Below are 17,028 nucleotides of genomic sequence, written 5' to 3'. Positions count from 1 at the left end.
GTAGCTCATTTTTATTTTGTTCTGTCATATTTTTCACCAGTAGGTTTGTTTTATTTTTATTTAACTTGAATCCTGCCACCTGTCCGACCTCAGATATTGTGTATATTTGGTATACTCGCCAACAGGTTTCCTACAAGGTCATCTGCAAATGATCTCCTTTTATTTGCTGTGCACCCATCTGTTATACCTTTTATTTCTTCATCAGATCTTTTGTTCCTTGCCAGGGTCTCTAATACAAATATACAATAAACAATAAAATAAACAGTAACTAAAATAAACAATAACAGTGACAGGGGTCAACCCTATCTTGTCCCTTTTGTAATTTTACATTATCCTGTGCCTCATTACATCAATACATCAAGCCCAAATAGGCTCACCACCCAAGCGGGGTGGGGGCGGGAAGTCAATCCTGGCTTTCAGAATGTAGTGATCAGACCATGGCACTTCCACAAGTGAGGACATGATCCTCACCAAAAATCATACTATACCCGCACCAAAAATCAAATCCAGCATGTGGTGAGAGCCCTAATATTGCCATGGAAGACACCAGGTCCAGAGCCTGTGAGGAGGGGGTGGCATCAGCATGGACATTGAAGTCCCCCAAAACCTCCAAGTCCCAGCCTGCCACCACATCCAACAGGCCTGACAGGGTGGCTACTGGTGGTTGGTACACCAGCCAGACAGCCAAGCTCTCCTTTGTGCCCCACACTAGGCCAGCACATTCAATGCTGGAGATTGATGGTGATGGCAGAGCCCTGAAAGAGCAATCCTTCTGGATTAACAACGCTAACCCTCCCCCCCGACCCACAGTCCCCGATTGGTGGAGGATGGAGAAACCTGGTGGTGACATCTCATAAAAGGTGAATACTTCGCCTTCGTGCACCCAGGTCTCTGTCACACAAGCCAGGTCAACCCCCAGCGAGATAAGTCTCACAAGGTGGCAGTTTTATTGCCTATGGACCTGGCATTGCACAGCACCAATGACGAAGGTGGATAATTCCTGCTCATGTCCCTTGGGATGGGGCGTAGCTTGGAAGGGGTTCGAGCATCATCGCATCTCAAAATCCTTCATAGATAATATTTACCCCCACTGCCGTACCTCCCTTGCCCTTTGACGGTGGCAATCCCAGACCCCACGCTAGCCTCCCCTGTAGAGGAATGATAACATAACATCCCTGGGCCAAGTCTCCCAAATTGAAAAGGTATGATATTGAGATGAAAAATCAGCAGGACAAACATCCCCAATAGGTAAAACCCATCCAGCCACACCCCAGGTAGCGAGGGGAGCCCCACACTGGTCCACTAACTGTCAATCCCTCTCTCCCTCATAAGGTAGCGAGGCTATTAACTCTTTCTGTGCCTTTGGGAGTATTAAAGAGGCATGTGCTGTAAAATGGAGGTCACTAGCCAGCAGAGAGCCGCTTCATGTTCAGAGACTCCGTCCGTCCTATCTCACCCTTTGGGTGAGTCATTCTTGTAAGTTTTAGGAGTATTAGGCAAAGGCCCGAGTATAGCCTGGGTGCTTGGTTTCAGCAATCTATCTGCGACATGAAGTTCTTTAGAAGTTGTTGCCATGAGAGTGTCAGAGTTGCCAGGTTCATCTTCTCCATCGCTATCGCTTGGGGAAAGATCAGGGAATTGCATAGTCGTCTTTCCTCGAGATGAAGGGCTATTGGGCATATAGTGTTCCGAGCTATAATGTCCTTATGTTTTGAATTGAGATTTTATGCTCAATTGAGATTTTATGCTCTTTATGCTCAATAATCTCCTCTTCAGTTCTTCTAATTCTTCTAATTCCAAACTCACGGGTTTATCTTCCTCCTTCGTGCAGGTATTGTTTCTTATTGGCGTTTGCTTTGGTTCTCTGCCGGGGACTGGCTGCCTCACTGTCTCATCCTTGAAAACCCTTATCAGGTAAAGAAGGTGAGACCGCCATAAAATGTTTTTCATCTCCATAAGTCGAGATGGAAGAGCTGGCATTCTAAAAGTCATAAATAGGTGTGTGATGTTTCTTATGCTGGGCAGGAAATGGAAATTTTTCAGATCTACTTTTTGGTAATGGCAGGTCACAAGCTGAGATAAGGACGTCATAATTAACCTGCGATTCATCCACTTGTACTCATTTTGATGAATCTCAAGCATTATCTGGTTCACTTGGAGGACCTGGCAAGGCTTTATTTCATCCATGACTTGTACTGATAGTTCGCTGGCATAGTTGTGTCTAATCCTCCTTTTAGCCCTTTGGGCATTTATAGAGGGAGGGCAATTATCCAAGTATTCCTCTATATTAGTTATTTTGGTGAAAATTTCATTCAGTCTTTGAAGAACTAATTAGACCATAGTTTCTGCTGACATCATATAAATCTCTTGGTGGTATATATCTGGAATCTGCTGGAAACAAGTTCCTCTATTTGTCTTGTTCTAAAGACATGGGTGGGTCAGCATTTGGGATGGGGGGGATCCCTCCTACTCCTGTTTTCTGGGTGAAATCATCTCCTTCCCTCCTTGAAAGGGGGGAGGGGGTCGGATCATCTCCTTCCTTCTTAGAGTGGGGGAGGGTTCCCCCAGCAACATTACTCACAATTTGCTCTGTTTCCGAGCTAGGAATGAAGGTGTTGGCTTTCTGCCGCTTCTCTGCGTTGGAGGAATTGTGAGTCCCAATTACCGTATTTTTTGCTCTATAAGACTCACTTTTTCCCACCTAAAAAGTAAGGGGAAATGTGTGTGCGTCTTATGGAGCGAATGCAGGCTGCGCAGCTATCCCAGAAGCCAGAACAGCAAGAGGGATTGCTTCTTTCACGCACAGCGATCCCTCCTGCTGTTCTGGCTTCTGAGATTCAGAATATTTTTTTTCTTGTTTTCCTCCTCCAAAAACTTGTGGTCTGGTGCGTCTTACAGAGTGAAAAATATGATATGCTGTTTTGGCTCTTAATGCCTCGTTTTTTCCTTCTAGCAGGCATAATTAGCAGCGGGGTGAGCTCCCGTTGCTCGGTCCCTGGCTCCTGCCAACCTAGCAGTTTGAAAGCATGTCAAAGTGCAAGTAAGATAAATAGGTACTGCTCCAGCGGGAAGGTAAATGGTGTTTCAGTGCGCTGCTCTAGTTTGCCAAATGTGGCTTAGTCATGCTGGCCACATGACCCGGAAGCTGTACGCCGGCTCCCTCGGCCAATAAAGCGAGAGGAGTGCGCAATCTCAGAGTCGGCCATGACTGGACCTTATGTTCAATGGATGAAAGCTGTGTGTTAGTTGCAAAGACTGCAGTCTACCTTCTTTAGTGTTCCTTCTTACGCTAAATCGAATTGAGCCATAAAACAGTAGATAATAAAACATTAAAACAGTAGATAATAAAACATTAAAACAATAAACCATTAGGCTAAAAGCAAAGAAAACAAAATGACAACTAAAAATATAAACATAGTGTCAGGGGCTCAGGAGCAGAGGCACAGGAAAGGGAGGAAATAGAGAGCGAGGGGGAGGAATCCGAAGGAAATGTTAGCGATGACAGCGGCCCGAGGTCTCTGAGTCTTTCCAGCGAATCGGAAGATTCACAGAAAGGGGCTCCCATGGTCAGAGCAAGGGGGGTGCCTAGGGGGACACCCCAGGAAGAAGGGGCCAGAGGGGACTCAGAGAGCAGCAGTTGGAAATCAGGACCAGCTTCCCCACCAGAGCGCAGTAGGGGGGAGGAGTCCCAGGTATCGGGATCAGGCAGCTCACCGCCAGCGGGAGGAGATGAGTCAGGATTGGCCACGCCTCCATCGGAGAGCGAGGAAACGGTCAAGAGGAAGGTTGGAGGCTGGGCGCGCGCACCAAGTTCAAATGTACAGGAGGGCGGCGCAGTTGGTAGCCCGGATAGGGAGCCAGGTCCTAAAGCCCGCAGAAAGGAGGGACAGGAGTCAGGGGGGTCAGCGTCAGCGTCAGAAGAGTCCAGAAAGGAGGAGACCCCGGGGGGCAGAAGGACCCAGAGGAGAAAGGAGAGACGGAAGAGGTGGAGTAAGGTTAGAGTCTTAAACTGGTGTACAGGGGGTGGAGACTCAGACGGAGCTTCGCCGGTCTAGCTTCTAAGACGTAGAGCTGCGCGCTGCGGCTTGAAAATGGAAACTGTACTTCAATAAAGACTTTTGTACGTTACTACCGGCTAGCGTTGGTCCTCTGTGAGCTGGGACCTGGAGGCAGCTCTGACACATAGGGTCAGAAGATGGCTAAAACCTAATTAAAAGCTTAATTGAAGGCAGGAGGTTCTGGCTAGGCTGCTACCTCCGTCGCCATTTTGGCTCACAAATGTTTGTTTGCTGCTGCTGCTGTTTTTATTGTTGATGTTGCTGCTGTGCACGTGTCCTAGGGGTCCTAGGAGGCCATTTTGGATGAAGGCAGAGTGACCGGAAAGAGGCGCCACCAGAGGAGAGGCAAATGAAGACATGCCACCACCGCCATATTGGTTGAGGGCAGTTGGGCCTAGCCTGGCCATTTTGTGGCACTGGTCTCCCTTGTGAGGTGGGCGCCTCATCTCTTGAGGGGTCCCAGGAGACGTTAGGGGTCCCTGTGGAGAAGGAAGGGTGGAGCCCCCCCATCCCCTCAGGGAGGAGTTCCAACAGTGCCTTAGGGGCCTTGGCCTTTCTCTGGTTTGTTGTTGCTGCTGCTGCTGCTGTTATCATTATCCTCAGTATTATCCTTATTCTCCTCCTCCTTCTCTTCCTTGCAGCATTTCCCTGAGCGCTAAGCTCCTTCAGGAGCTGCCCAGGTAGACTGCCACTGGCACGGGAGGCTCCACCCGAGAGAAGAAGCGCCTAGGAGGCCAGGGTAGCCCCACAAGGTGGGCTTCTGTCCCCCTGGGCGTCTTTTGGGGTACAGGGGCCTCCGCCCTGCCAACCTTTGGCCCCCCTCACCCTGCCGGCTTGCAGATAAGGTGGGGGCGAAGGCCTGCTGGGTGCTGCTGTGAGGACGGCGCGCCTGAGGGGTGCCCTGCTGGGCTGGGGTGAGGGAGGGGGGGCTGTGAATCCCATCCCTCTCTCTATGCTTTTTATTTCTCTCTCTTCCCTCTTTCATTTCCCAAAGAAGTCCTGGGAATTATAGCTCTGAGCTTCCTTTCAGTGGGTTGGACTAGATGCCTCTTGATGCCCCTTCCATGTCTCCCATGCTCCCTATCTCTCTCACTGTTACTCTCCTTTTAATGGCACTTCCCCCTTTTTTTTCCTAGCTGGGCCTCCATTTCTTAGCTGGGCCGCCTCCAGGAAGCCAAGTGCTGGCGCCTGCAACTTTGCCTGCGACTGCTGGGATTGCTCTGACAAGATCCATTGACACTAGTTTTGGCGTCACCAAAGGAATCAGGGAGATGTGCTTCAATTCCCCTCGCAGATAGTATTTAACCCATCACGGCATCTCTCAAAGCACCCTGGGAACTGTAGTTTCCTATGGGGGGAGAGAATATTCTGCACAACTTTCCCAAGGGAACTCTGGGAGTTATAACTCTGAGAGGGTCTCTTTGGGAAACAGAACAAACTACAGTTCCCACGATGTTCCCCAAAGCACCATGGGAACTATTGCTTGCTCTGGGTGTTGAGGGTTGCGAATCCCTTGACAGATCTAGTTCCCAAGCCCATTTCTTTTTCTAGGGAACTCTGGGAACTGTAGCTCATGGGAGGAACATCACTTGGTGTCCTGAATTCTGGGAACTGTAGCTTGCTCAGGGCGCCTGATTCCTTCTCCTTCTAGGCTACCGGAATGGGCTGGAACCGCCAAGTGTCACCTTGGCCTGCGACTTTGAAGGCACCGCCTGCAGCTGGGAGGACATCAGCATGTCTGGGTACTGGTGGTGCCCAGGGTGGGGCAGAGGCTGGGTGTGCGGCCCCGACTCCCCCTTCAACCACATTCTGGGCACCGACCAGGGTAAACTTGCTTCATTTGAAAGGCAGAGAAGCATTGCTTAGCAGTTAGAGCACCCCTTTGACCTGGCACCCCCCAACCAGGCTGGTACATGAGCACCTCGGAGCAGCGAACCAAGCCGCCTGACTCCGCTCCCTGACCATGAGTGACGCAGCCACAGCCTGTGAACTCCGCACCTGGTACAGTATGGCTGAGAAAGGTAAGCTTGGGGCACTGGTCGGAAAACCAACAGGAGCAGAGCCATGTACTTGGCCTTTTTCCCTGTGTGGAGGAAATGCCACCAGGCACAGTTGTCGTAATTCCGTACATTTCTAAGCTGCAGGACATATCGTGGTGCTATCATATAATTATTATTTATTGATTTCCTGACCACTGACCCGCCTGGTAGGGCCAGCATAATGAAATACCATTCTTATCATGAAATTTACTGATGCCCTGCTTCCCGTCCCCCTTTGGGATTCCTGGCAGCTGACTGATAAAAATGAGAGCAGTTGAGATGAGATGTCATTCTGCAATTCTCGCAGGGGTCAGGCTAGATGACCCCCGGGTCCCATCTCCTCTGTTTATATAACTATGGTTCCCACCTGCAGGGGCCAGGCTAGATGACGCCTGGTTCCTCACCCCTCCGCCCTTCCTGTGCAGGACTCAACGGAAGCTTCCCTGTGGAGCTGAGCCACGGCAACCACATTGTCCCCTGTGGCGAAGCCCTGCCTCATCCTCAGGCACCTGGCGCCCCCTGCTGGCCTACACCGGAAGAGTCCACAGTGCTTTCCAGTTAGGTCTTGGGCTCCTCGCCCTCCCCGGCCGGCTCCTTATCTGGAGCATGTCAAGAGCGCAGGTGACCTTCTCCTCGGTGGCGAGTGTGGCACTGGACAACGTGTAGTTCATGAACTGTGGCCCCCAAAGTAAAGCTTTATTTTCCGCCTCCCCAAAACCTGACCAACCAGATAGATTGCTTGGAGGCAACTCATTAACCGTCCCAACATTTCCAAGTCCCTGGAGCTGCACCCCAGGCAAGCCGTGCCTGCCAAGCAGCTGCGTGGCCCCTGCCCGCACCGAGGACTGTGGCGACAGTGGAGATGAACGGGGTTGCGGTGACCGGTCAAGGGGGCATTCGAGGCCAGGGGAACATTGGCACCACCGGAAGGGAGGGGGTTACCAGGAAACCTCCCAACCAGGCCAAAGCATTTGAGGAGGGTGCAAAGTATGCTGGCTGAAATGGGGCTTACCCTGGGGAAAATCCTGAGCGGAAGTTGCAAGTTGGTGGCCACCACTGCCTCTTGTGGCAGGGAGTTCCATAATGTGCGCTTTGTAAAGAAGTACTTCCTTTCTTTGATGTGTCCTGAATCTTCCAGCGTCCAGCTCCATGAGTTCTACCATTATGAGAGGGAGAAAAACTTTCCTCCATCCACATTCTCCAGGCCATGTCTCATTGGCCTGGAGAAATCACATCTTTGCACAATTTAATGCACAAACAGTCAAAGAACAAATAGGAAATAGGAACAAATAGGAAAACTCCCCTGCGTTTGCTAAATAACCACATCCCTCATTTGTGTTGCTGGGATAAATTTATTTAACACTCTGACGAGCTCACCTGCCAAAACACAGGAGAATATCAACAATCCAGGACAGAAAATTTTACCCATAGTGTTTTGTTTTTCCAGAATCAGCTAAAACAGAAGGGAGAGGTCACCCGTTAACCTGTAAGGGAGCAAATATTCCTTTGAGAAGTTTCTCCCGAAATGGAAGGCACATGAGACTCTGTAATTCTCTTCTTTGGGAGGTGGGTGTCGTGCAAAGTGGCCTTGGGGAGCTGGATGCGAAGGAGGCACGTCCCAGGCCTTTGAAATGTAACAAGGACAACCTGGGAGGATCTCTCACCTACTGTGCCTGCACCTCCTCACTCTCTCAATCGCTCTGCTCCCAGCCGAGAACAAAGACCAACCTCTCTTGTGGGGTTAATGTTACATATGGTGTTCCCATTATTTAGGGACTGGTGATTCGCTTCATCATTAGGGTCCAGACTGAGGTTCCCAGGGTGGCACGTGGACTCCATGGCACCCTCTTAGCACTCACCAAGGCCCCCTCTTAAAAAAGTTTCCCCAAAATCTGTTAGTTTTTACAGTACTACAAGACCATTTGTTTTGGCAGTTGAGGGATTATTTATTTATTTATTTATATTGCCCTTTATTTTACATCACTGTAAATTATTAAATAATAAAAAATAGTGTTTGTTATTTAAATCAATCCATATAGCTCATTGGGCAGAGCACAAGACTCTTAATCTCAGGGCCATCCTTTGAGCCCCATGTTCCCAGAGTTCCCTGGCAAGAAGGGAACCCTACCCCTAACAAAATCCTAACCCTAACCCAGGGGTTGGCAAGGCCATGGGCCAGATCACTCCCACAGAAATCGCATCTGTGTGTGTCTGCGGCTCTGGAAATTGCTTCTGCGCATGCCCAGACGCCGAAAATCACTGCGACAGCTCAGTCTGTAGAGCAGGAGACTTTCCATCTCAAAGACCTGGGTTTGAGGGGCAAAAAGATTCTTCCCTTGCAGAGGGTTGGACTACAAAAAGACCTTTGCTTTCCTGCTCTCTCCCAAACTGGGAAACTCCCAATGGAAAGGGCTCTGACCTTTCTCTTTTTCTTCATAGGGGTTTTCACACCGTACAGTATCTGCTCTCTGACCGGGCTTGGTTTAAAAGCCTCCAAATATTCCTTGGATCGAGCAGTGCTAATATTTGCTCTGCTAATCTTTCCACCAAACTGGCCAGCTTCTGGATTAAACACTGGATGAAATGCAGATTACGTTCTGTATTTAAAACAAATGTCAAATCAATAAAAATTTTTCAGGAGAAATGCTAAAAATATAATTGAGAAGAGACAATTTAAGGAAAATTCACCAGAAAGTATTCCTCTTTGTTGCGGTTAGTGGCTGTGGACATGGCATAACATTACAGTACATGACTCCACCCCCCAAGAATCATGGGAACTGTAGTTTGCCCCTAAACTATAAGTCTCAGCACAACACATGACTGGCTTATCATAGAGACCACTGCATGCAAAAACTTGTGGTGCTAGAAGATCTTGCGCCTTATATTTACCCTGGGATCCCAACCACCCCTGCCCAGGACACCAGAGTCAACTCTACGGCTGCAAATATAACATTTGAAGTGTTTAAGGTGCATTATACAAATGTGACACTAGATGGCAATTGTGAGGTTATGGCAAATTCAATATATTCTTCAAAACACCTTTTTTTTTTAAGTGTTTTCATTTTTTAGATTCCACCACTCACACAGGTTCAACGGAGTTGCTGTCCATCTGAAGATCATAAGGCCTTTTGTGCCTATATCAATCCCTCAGTTGGTAAAATCAAAGAAGTACAAAATACTTTACAACTCTCTCTCTCTCTCTCTCTCTCTCTCTATATATATATAAAAATGTTGGAAACGAGCCTCCTTCTTCGGGAGAAGCTGGCAACTCTCCCAGGCTCCCGGCTTGGTGTCCGGTGACCTCCCTGGCTGCAATCCCCGCAGGATCCAGGCTAGGTCTCAATAGGCGACACTTCCCAGCGTGGGAAATGCACACCCCCTCCCTCCTGCTTCCCTGGCAGGGAAAAGAGATAGTCAGAAACGTCTGTTTACATCCTTTATTTCTGACTTTGCAGCACTACAGAAAACATGTCCGTTCACTTCAAAATCCAGCAAACGAGAGAGAGACTTCCTGTACATACGCAAGAGGAAGGTCTCATATTACACTCTTCACAAAGACTTTTCCAGCCTGTGAACTTCCGGGAAGCTTCTTTCCCACAGCTAGCCATATCACATGATGTCAACAAACTGGCTGTCTGCAACTGCGATAAGCTCATATTGTAACAATAAATTCCAACACACTGCGGAGCCTTTGCTGGAAGGCTGCGGGGCTATGCACTTACCTGGGAATCAAACTCACTGAACTTCAAAGAACTTCTGAGAGAATATGTATAGGATTGCACTATAAAGGCCTAAAATTTTGACCAAGACTCATGGGTTTGAGTCCCATGTTGCGTGAAAGATTCCTGCATGACCCTTGGGGTCCCTTCCAACTCTACAATTAGCGAAGTATACATCAATATAAAATAAAAATGTGCTTTTAATGAAAGGGCTTCTGCTGTGCTGTTTTTATTGCCATTATTTGGTTTTACAAGATTTTTATATGTATACACACACAGTTTTAATTCTATCAGTGTTTAATTGCTTTTTAATTGTAGATCCCCCACCCAGGTTTTAGCTTGTCTTCTTTTCATCCGTAAACTGCCTTGGGTCCCCATCAGGGGAAAAGGCAGGGTACAAATAAATGTATAATAATTATAATAATAATTTCAAACTGGGCATTTTTTGTTTTCAATATACAATGCTGGCAAGAGAGAAAGGCCACCCATAACTTAGAGTGCAGAGGTGAAACAAGCATATGATCCCCCAATGAGGGGTGTCATAGAAATTTAATAAAATTAGTTTAATCAATGTAATAATAACATTGCCTTGACCTGCTTGGCTGAAAAATCTTGCATGGCTTCTGGAAAACCCAGTGGAGGCTGTAGCTGAACTGGGGGGGGGGGGCACATGCAAACACCTGGCCCATTGTCCCAGGCCTCCTTGCCACTGACATCCTTTCACCCATAATGCTGTGACCTCCAGGTGCTTGGGTCCCTTAGAAACACTGGTGAGGTGAGCTTTCATTTTCTTTTCCCACTGAGGATTGGAAAGAGTTGAAAGATTAGAAATATTTGAAAAAGATGGAGAAGAAGATCCGATACGACCATTAAAGCTAGCTGCCTCTGGTTGCTAACTTTTATTTTGGCAGATTATTATCAAATGGCCCTGGCTTCTTTTTTTAAAGTTTACAAAATAATAATAATAATAATAATAATAATAATAATCAGATGATGGGCTTATTTCCAATTGTTGTTTTGGGGGATAGAATGCACATTCACCCAAAAACCGCAGAGTTAAATGTTTGTTATCAGCCCAAATCAAGCATAGGTGTTTTGGTTCCATCTCAATAGAAAGAGGACGAACAAGCTTTAATTGTGCTATCGGTGTTCATTCACCCACAAATAGCAAAGCAAAGTGTAATAAGTCTAAACTAGGCAAAAGAGGTTGCTTTGCGTTCCAACTACATAGAAAGAAGAATCTTGGATTTCGCTTATTTCAAGTTGTGTTCTTTGGTGTTTATGCAACATTAACCCAGAAATCGCAAAACGTAAGGAATGAGACCAAAATAACAAAACACCCTCTTTTCACTTTCATATGCGTAGAAAGAAGACGAATAAGGTTTGATTTCAATTCGCATGGTGTTTTTTCGGTGTGCACCAGAATCGCCCCAAACAAAGCAAAAAGGAGTTTTGGGTTCCATCTACACAAAAAGATCATAAAACTATGTTGTCAGAGACTGCCTCCAGGTCCCAGCTCACAGAAGACCAACGCTAGCCAGCAGAACTGTACAAAAGTCTTTATTGAAGTTTAGTTCCCATTTTCAAACCCTAGCGTGCGTCTCTACGTCTAGACCCTAGACCAGCGAAGCCTCGTCTGAGTCTCCGCCCCCTGTACACCAGTTTAAGACTCTAGCCTTACTCCACCTTCTGCGTTTCTCCTTCCGCCTCTGGGTCCTACTACCCCCCGGGGTGCCTTCCTTCCTGGACGCCTCGGATGCGGACCCCTCGGACTCCTCCCCCTCTCTTCGGCGGGCTTTGGGACCCGGCTCCCTCTTGTACATTTGAACTTGGCGCGCGCGCGCTGCCCCTGACCTTCCTTTTGACCGTTTCCTCGCTCTCTGATGCAGGCGTGGCTAACCCTGACTCATGTCCTTCCGCTGACGGAAAGCTGCCTGCTGCCGATGCCTGGGGCTCCTCCCCTCTACTGCTCTCCGGTGGGGAAGCTGGTCCCGATTTCCAGCTGCTGCTCTCTGAGTCCCATCTGGCCCCTCCTTCCTGAGGTGTTCCCTCTGGCAACCCCCTAGCTCTGATCACGGGAGCCCCTTTCTGTGAATCCTCTGATTCGCTGGAGAGACTTAGAGACCTCGGACGGCTATCATCGCTGACCTCTCCCTCGGATTCCTCTCCCTCGGTCTCTAATTCCTCCCTTTCCTGTCCCTCTGCTCCTGAACCCCTGACATCCATCCCCCCCTCGAAGCCCCCCCTTCCCCCCTCCCCTCCTTCCGGTGTGGGTACTGGGTGCTCCGTCGTAGCGGGGGTGCGTGCAGGATACAGTTCGTCCCCCATGTACTCGTCTACGTCGCTCTCCTCTGCTTCCATCTCTCTGTCTCCGTGCTCGAACCCCACGTCTTCCCCCAACACGTCCATGTCCGTCTCACCCCCCTCCCCCTCTTCGGGTGGTCCCAGCCAAGGACCCCTCAGCCACTTCCTGCGCCACTGCTCCTCTTGTCGATCGTCCCACCAATAAGAGCTGTCTGAGGCAGACCCCGGTGGCGAACCCACCTGGGAGCTCGTGACTGGGGCCTGTTCCTCGTCCGAGGCGAACCCCTGGAATGTGCTGGCTGAAAGAGTGGGTGTGAAGAGCCAGTCGTCGAAATACTCGGCTGGCATGGGCCTGTGTGGGAAGAGGGCATGAAACTCCTCTTTGAGCAGAGGCTCCTCCAAAGCATAGTCCGGTACCCAGCTGTTGGCACTGGCCGGGGTACCCTCTCTGGCTAGGAGATATTCTACTCCTTCTTCCCCCCATCTCGAGTCTAAAATCTCTGTGACCTCGTTGATGTGCCCCCTCCTTGGCGACCCCCCCTTCTTGGGCCCCTCTCTGAGCGGGTCTGGTGCTGTGTCTGGCTCCTGAAATCTATGAGGTGCTTTGTAGGGCGTGAGCACCGATCTATGGAACACCGGATGCATTCTGGAACCCTCCGGAAGAGCCAACCGGAAGGCCACTGGATTGACCTGTGCCTGGACTTGGTAAGGTCCTAGCTGCTTATGTCCTAGCTTCTTCTTCGCTAACGATCTGGTCGGCACTGCTTGCGCTGCTAACCAGACCCAGTCTCCCACCTGTATGTCTTCCCCAACTCTTCTGTGTCTGTCGGCCTGCACTTTGTTTGCGTGTTTTGCTAGTTCTAACTGCCTCCTGAGCTGTTCGTGGACTTCCTGCAACTCCGACGCTAAGGCTTCCGCTGCCTGTGGCTCCCCCTCCCCCACTCTCTCTAAACTCGGGAAGGTTCTGGGATGCCTCCCGTTGTTGGCGAAGAACGGCGTCACCCCCGTCGACACGTGCTTCGTATTGTTGTAAGCGAACTCGGCGAGTGGCAGGTAGTCCACCCATGTCGTGGGCTGCTGATTGGCGTAGCATCTCAGGTACTGCTGCATGATGGCGTTGACCCTCTCCGCTTGCCCGTTGGTCTGTGGGTGTCTCGCCGACGCCAAATTGACTTTGACGTTCAGAATGCCCATCAGCTTCTGCCAGAAGTTCGAGATGAACTGTCGCCCCCGGTCGGAGAGAATAGAACGTGGCAGACCGTGGACTTTGAACACGTGGTCTATGAACAGTTTGGCGGTCTGCTCTGCCGTGGCTACCTTCGCACACGGAATGAAGTGTGCCATTTTAGTAAACATGTCCACCACCACTAGCACTGCTGTCTTTCCCCTCGAACTGGGCAGATCCGTGACGAAGTCCAGGGCCACCCTCTCCCACGGTTCAGACGGTGTCTGCAGCGGTTCCAGCAGTCCCGCCGGCGGTTTGTGAACTGACTTGGCCCTTTGGCAGGTGTCACATCTCGAGACGTAATCCGCTACTTCCCCCCGCATCTTGGGCCACCAAAAGTCTCTGGCTACTAGTTCGACAGTCTTTTCTTTGCCAAAGTGCCCGGCGGTGGGAGCGTCGTGTAGCTGCTGCAGGACCCTTGCGCGGAGGTCGTCTCCCGGCACGTAGAGTGCTCCCTTGTGGAGGAGCAACCCATCTCGTATCTGGAACTCGTCGGCCTTCGCTGTGCCCTTGTGCACCTCCTCCATCTTGGCTTGTGCGAAGGGGTCTTCCCGCAGCGCGCGACGTACGGCGTCCAGGTCCACGGTTGCCGACGCGCATGCCCACGCTTCCGGTGCGAAAATGTGCTTGGCCGCCGACGGTGCCGCCTCCTCAAGGTATTGCGGCTTTCTGGACAATGCATCTGCCATCACGTTGTTGTCGCCTGGGATGTACTCTATCTTGAAGTCGAAATCCGCGAAGAACTCTGCCCATCTAATGTGCCTCTGGTTGAGGAACCTAGCCGTGCGCCAGTACTCCAGATTCTTGTGGTCCGTGTGGACCTGCACTGTGTGTCTGGCTCCGATAAGGAAGTGCCGCCATGCCTTGAACGCTGCATGGATGGCTAGCAACTCCCTGTCCCAGATGGTATAATTCTGCTCCGACTTGCTGAGCTTCCTCGAGTAGAAGGCGCACGGCCTCCAGTCCCCCTGCTGGTCTTGTTGCAACAGGACAGCTCCCACGGCTCTGTCTGAGGCGTCTGTCTCCACCCTCATGGGTCTGCTGGGATTCACATGCAGCAGCTGCTCTTCGGACGCGAAGAGACGCTTGAGTTTCTGAAAGGACTGCTCCGCTTGCTCCGTCCAGATGAATTTCTTCTTCTTGGAGCTGAGCGTGTCGGTGATGGCCGCTGTCTGCATGGCAAATCCCTTGATGAACTTGCGGTAAAAGTTGGCAAAGCCGACAAACCGCTGGACTTCCTTCCGATTGCGTGGGCTCTTCCAGTCTAAAACTGTGCGAACCTTGGCGCTGTCCATGGCGAGCCCCGTGTCCGACAACTTGTATCCCAGGAAATCCACCTCCGTCATGTCGAACTGGCACTTCTCCAGCTTGGCGTACAGCCTGTGCTCCTTCAGTCTCTGCAGAACTTCCCTGACATCCCTCTCGTGCGCCTCTCGCGATTCTGAAAAAATCAGGATGTCGTCCAGGAAGCATACGCACTTCTTGTAAAGGAGCCCCGCCAGCACATGATGCATAAATGCTTGGAAACAGTGAGAGCCATTTTGTAATCCGAAGGGCATAACTCTGTATTCGTAGGTGCCCAGTGGCGTGAACATGGCCGTCTTCCACTCGTCGCCTTCGCGCATGCGAATCAGGTTGTACGCCCCACGTAGATCCAACTTGGTGAAAACGCGTCCTTTCCGCACCGTCGCGAGCAGGTCGTCTATCTTGGGCATGGGGAAGGCTGAGGGCTTGGTTTTCGAGTTTAAAATTCGATAGTCCACGACCAGCCTCCTTTGGGGCGTGTCCCGTTTCTTCACAAAGAATACTGGACTGCCTCCCACCGCTTTTGACTCCCGGATGAACCCACGCTTCAAATTGTGATCTATGAACTCCCTGAGTTCCTGCAGTTCATCCTCAGACATGGAGTACAGTTTCCCAGTTGGCAGCGTCGCCCCCGGCAGGAGGTCAATCTTGCAGTCATAGGGCCTGTGAGGAGGTAGCTTGCCCGCTTCCTTCTCGCAGAATACTTCCAAAAACTCCGCATACTTGAGGGGTACTGCTTGCAGCGTGCCCAACTGTAACTGCGGGTCTTCCTCTTCCCCTTCTGGGCTGGGTATAATGCAGTGTTCCGCACAGTAGGAGGAGCCAAAAGTCAGTTGGCGCTGGTACCAAGCCAATGCTGGGCTGTGCCTGTGCAGCCAACTCATGCCTAATACTACAGGCGTGTCTGACAGTTGGGTGACATTGAAGCTGATGACCTCCCGGTGATTCCCAATTTGCATCACCATCGGCGGCGTCTGCTGTACCACTTGCCCCCCTAGCAGTTCCCTGCCATCCACCGTGACAACCTTCAGGGGCAGCGTAGCTGGCAGTAACGCTACGTTGTGTTGTTGGATGAACTCCAGTCCTATAAAGTCTGCATTACTGCCAGAGTCAATTGTAATAGGCACTTCTAAGGTGAGTCCATTGGGCAGCTGGAGCGATGCGGTGAGCTGCACCACTGGTTTGGGTGGGAGGGGGTCTGTGGGCTGCAAAATCTCTGGGGACTTCCTCACTGACTCGTCTGGCTGGGCCCCAGTGCCTCTGTTTCCAGCCAGACTCCGTCGTTTCCCTGCTGTGGTTCTCTCTGCTGAGTTTTTTCCAGTACTGTCACTGAAGCTGCAGTGTGCTTGTGGAGCCTCTGGGGACACTCTTTCGCCATGTGCTGTCCACTATCACATATATAGCACTTCCTGTTCCCTCTAGGCAGCTTCGGTTTGACTGCTCCCGGTGTTAAGGCTCTGGTAGCTGAGTGAGCCCTAGCACCGCCAATCTCCATCTGCTCTTCTCCCCCTCCCTGTGGAGGCGTGGACTGCGCACGCGCTGCATCTCTGGGCAAGAGGGGGGGCACTCTCGCTGGTGTGCGTCCCCAACGCCCTTCTTCTTTGCTCCATGGGCGTTCTTCCTGCCTCACCCCAATCGATAGCGCTCTTTCAACCACTTGCTGAGTGGTTGTGGGTCTCTCCCCGTGCCATCTCATCCTTGATCTGTGGGCTCAATCCCTCCAAAAAAAGGTCTCTAACTGGCGGAGAATCCTTATCCCAATTCAGCGCGTTGACCAATGCAAAAAACCGGGAATGATACTGCCTGACGCTGGCTTTCCCTTGTCTTAGCCCAAATATGTCTTTCCGGGCAATTTCAACGTCTATGTTTGATAAGAAACAGGAATCCATTGCCTTAATGAATGCATTTGCGCTTTGGAGCGCTGGATCCTTATCCCTCCACAGATTGCGCATGCATGCTTTCGCGTCCCCATGCAAATGGGACAAGATGAACCCCACTTTCTCTTGCTCATCTCTAAAGTCTCTATCCAACAGCTGCAGCACAAACAGCACGTCTGCTCGGAAATTGGGGTACTGCTGCAAATTCCCATCAAAATGAGATACAATGCTGCCTCCTCTCTTCCCCAACCCAATCCCCTCGGATCTGGGTCCCGGTAGCCCCTGCTTCGCAAGCCCTTCCAACCTGGCTTGAAGATCTCTGCAGGCAGCCGCCGCTTCTTCCTCTCTCTTCCTGGATGCGATTATTTCAGCGCTGAGTTGTGTCACCGCTTCTTGCAGGGAAGCTATTTTCTGTTCTGTAGTCATCTCGCCTGACTTTTGCGAGCTCGCAAGGCACCAGTCTTCTGCCCTCCCTGCCTCGCTCCCGTAGCGATGCTTGAG

The 17,028-nt window shown here is 50.6% G+C and overlaps 1 long non-coding RNA gene across 2 annotated transcripts in view; it reads left to right on the top strand.

The window, feature by feature from the left end:
* Positions 1–2,379: 2,379 nt before the first annotated feature.
* Positions 2,380–17,028, top strand: part of LOC114590179 (uncharacterized) — a 138,790-nt gene continuing 124,141 nt past the window's right edge. Inside the window, exon 1 of one of the 2 annotated variants that reach the window (XR_013394308.1) lies at positions 2,380–6,079. This is a non-coding gene — a long non-coding RNA (uncharacterized LOC114590179). The remainder of the gene's footprint in view (positions 6,080–17,028) is intronic. The other variant, XR_013394309.1, reaches the window with a different exon arrangement.

Source organism: Podarcis muralis, chromosome 9 (assembly GCF_964188315.1).
Source record: "Podarcis muralis chromosome 9, rPodMur119.hap1.1, whole genome shotgun sequence".
Taxonomy (NCBI): Eukaryota; Metazoa; Chordata; class Lepidosauria; order Squamata; family Lacertidae; genus Podarcis; species Podarcis muralis.
The sequence above is the reverse complement of the archived record's forward strand: the minus strand, read 5'-3'. Positions and strand labels throughout refer to the sequence as shown.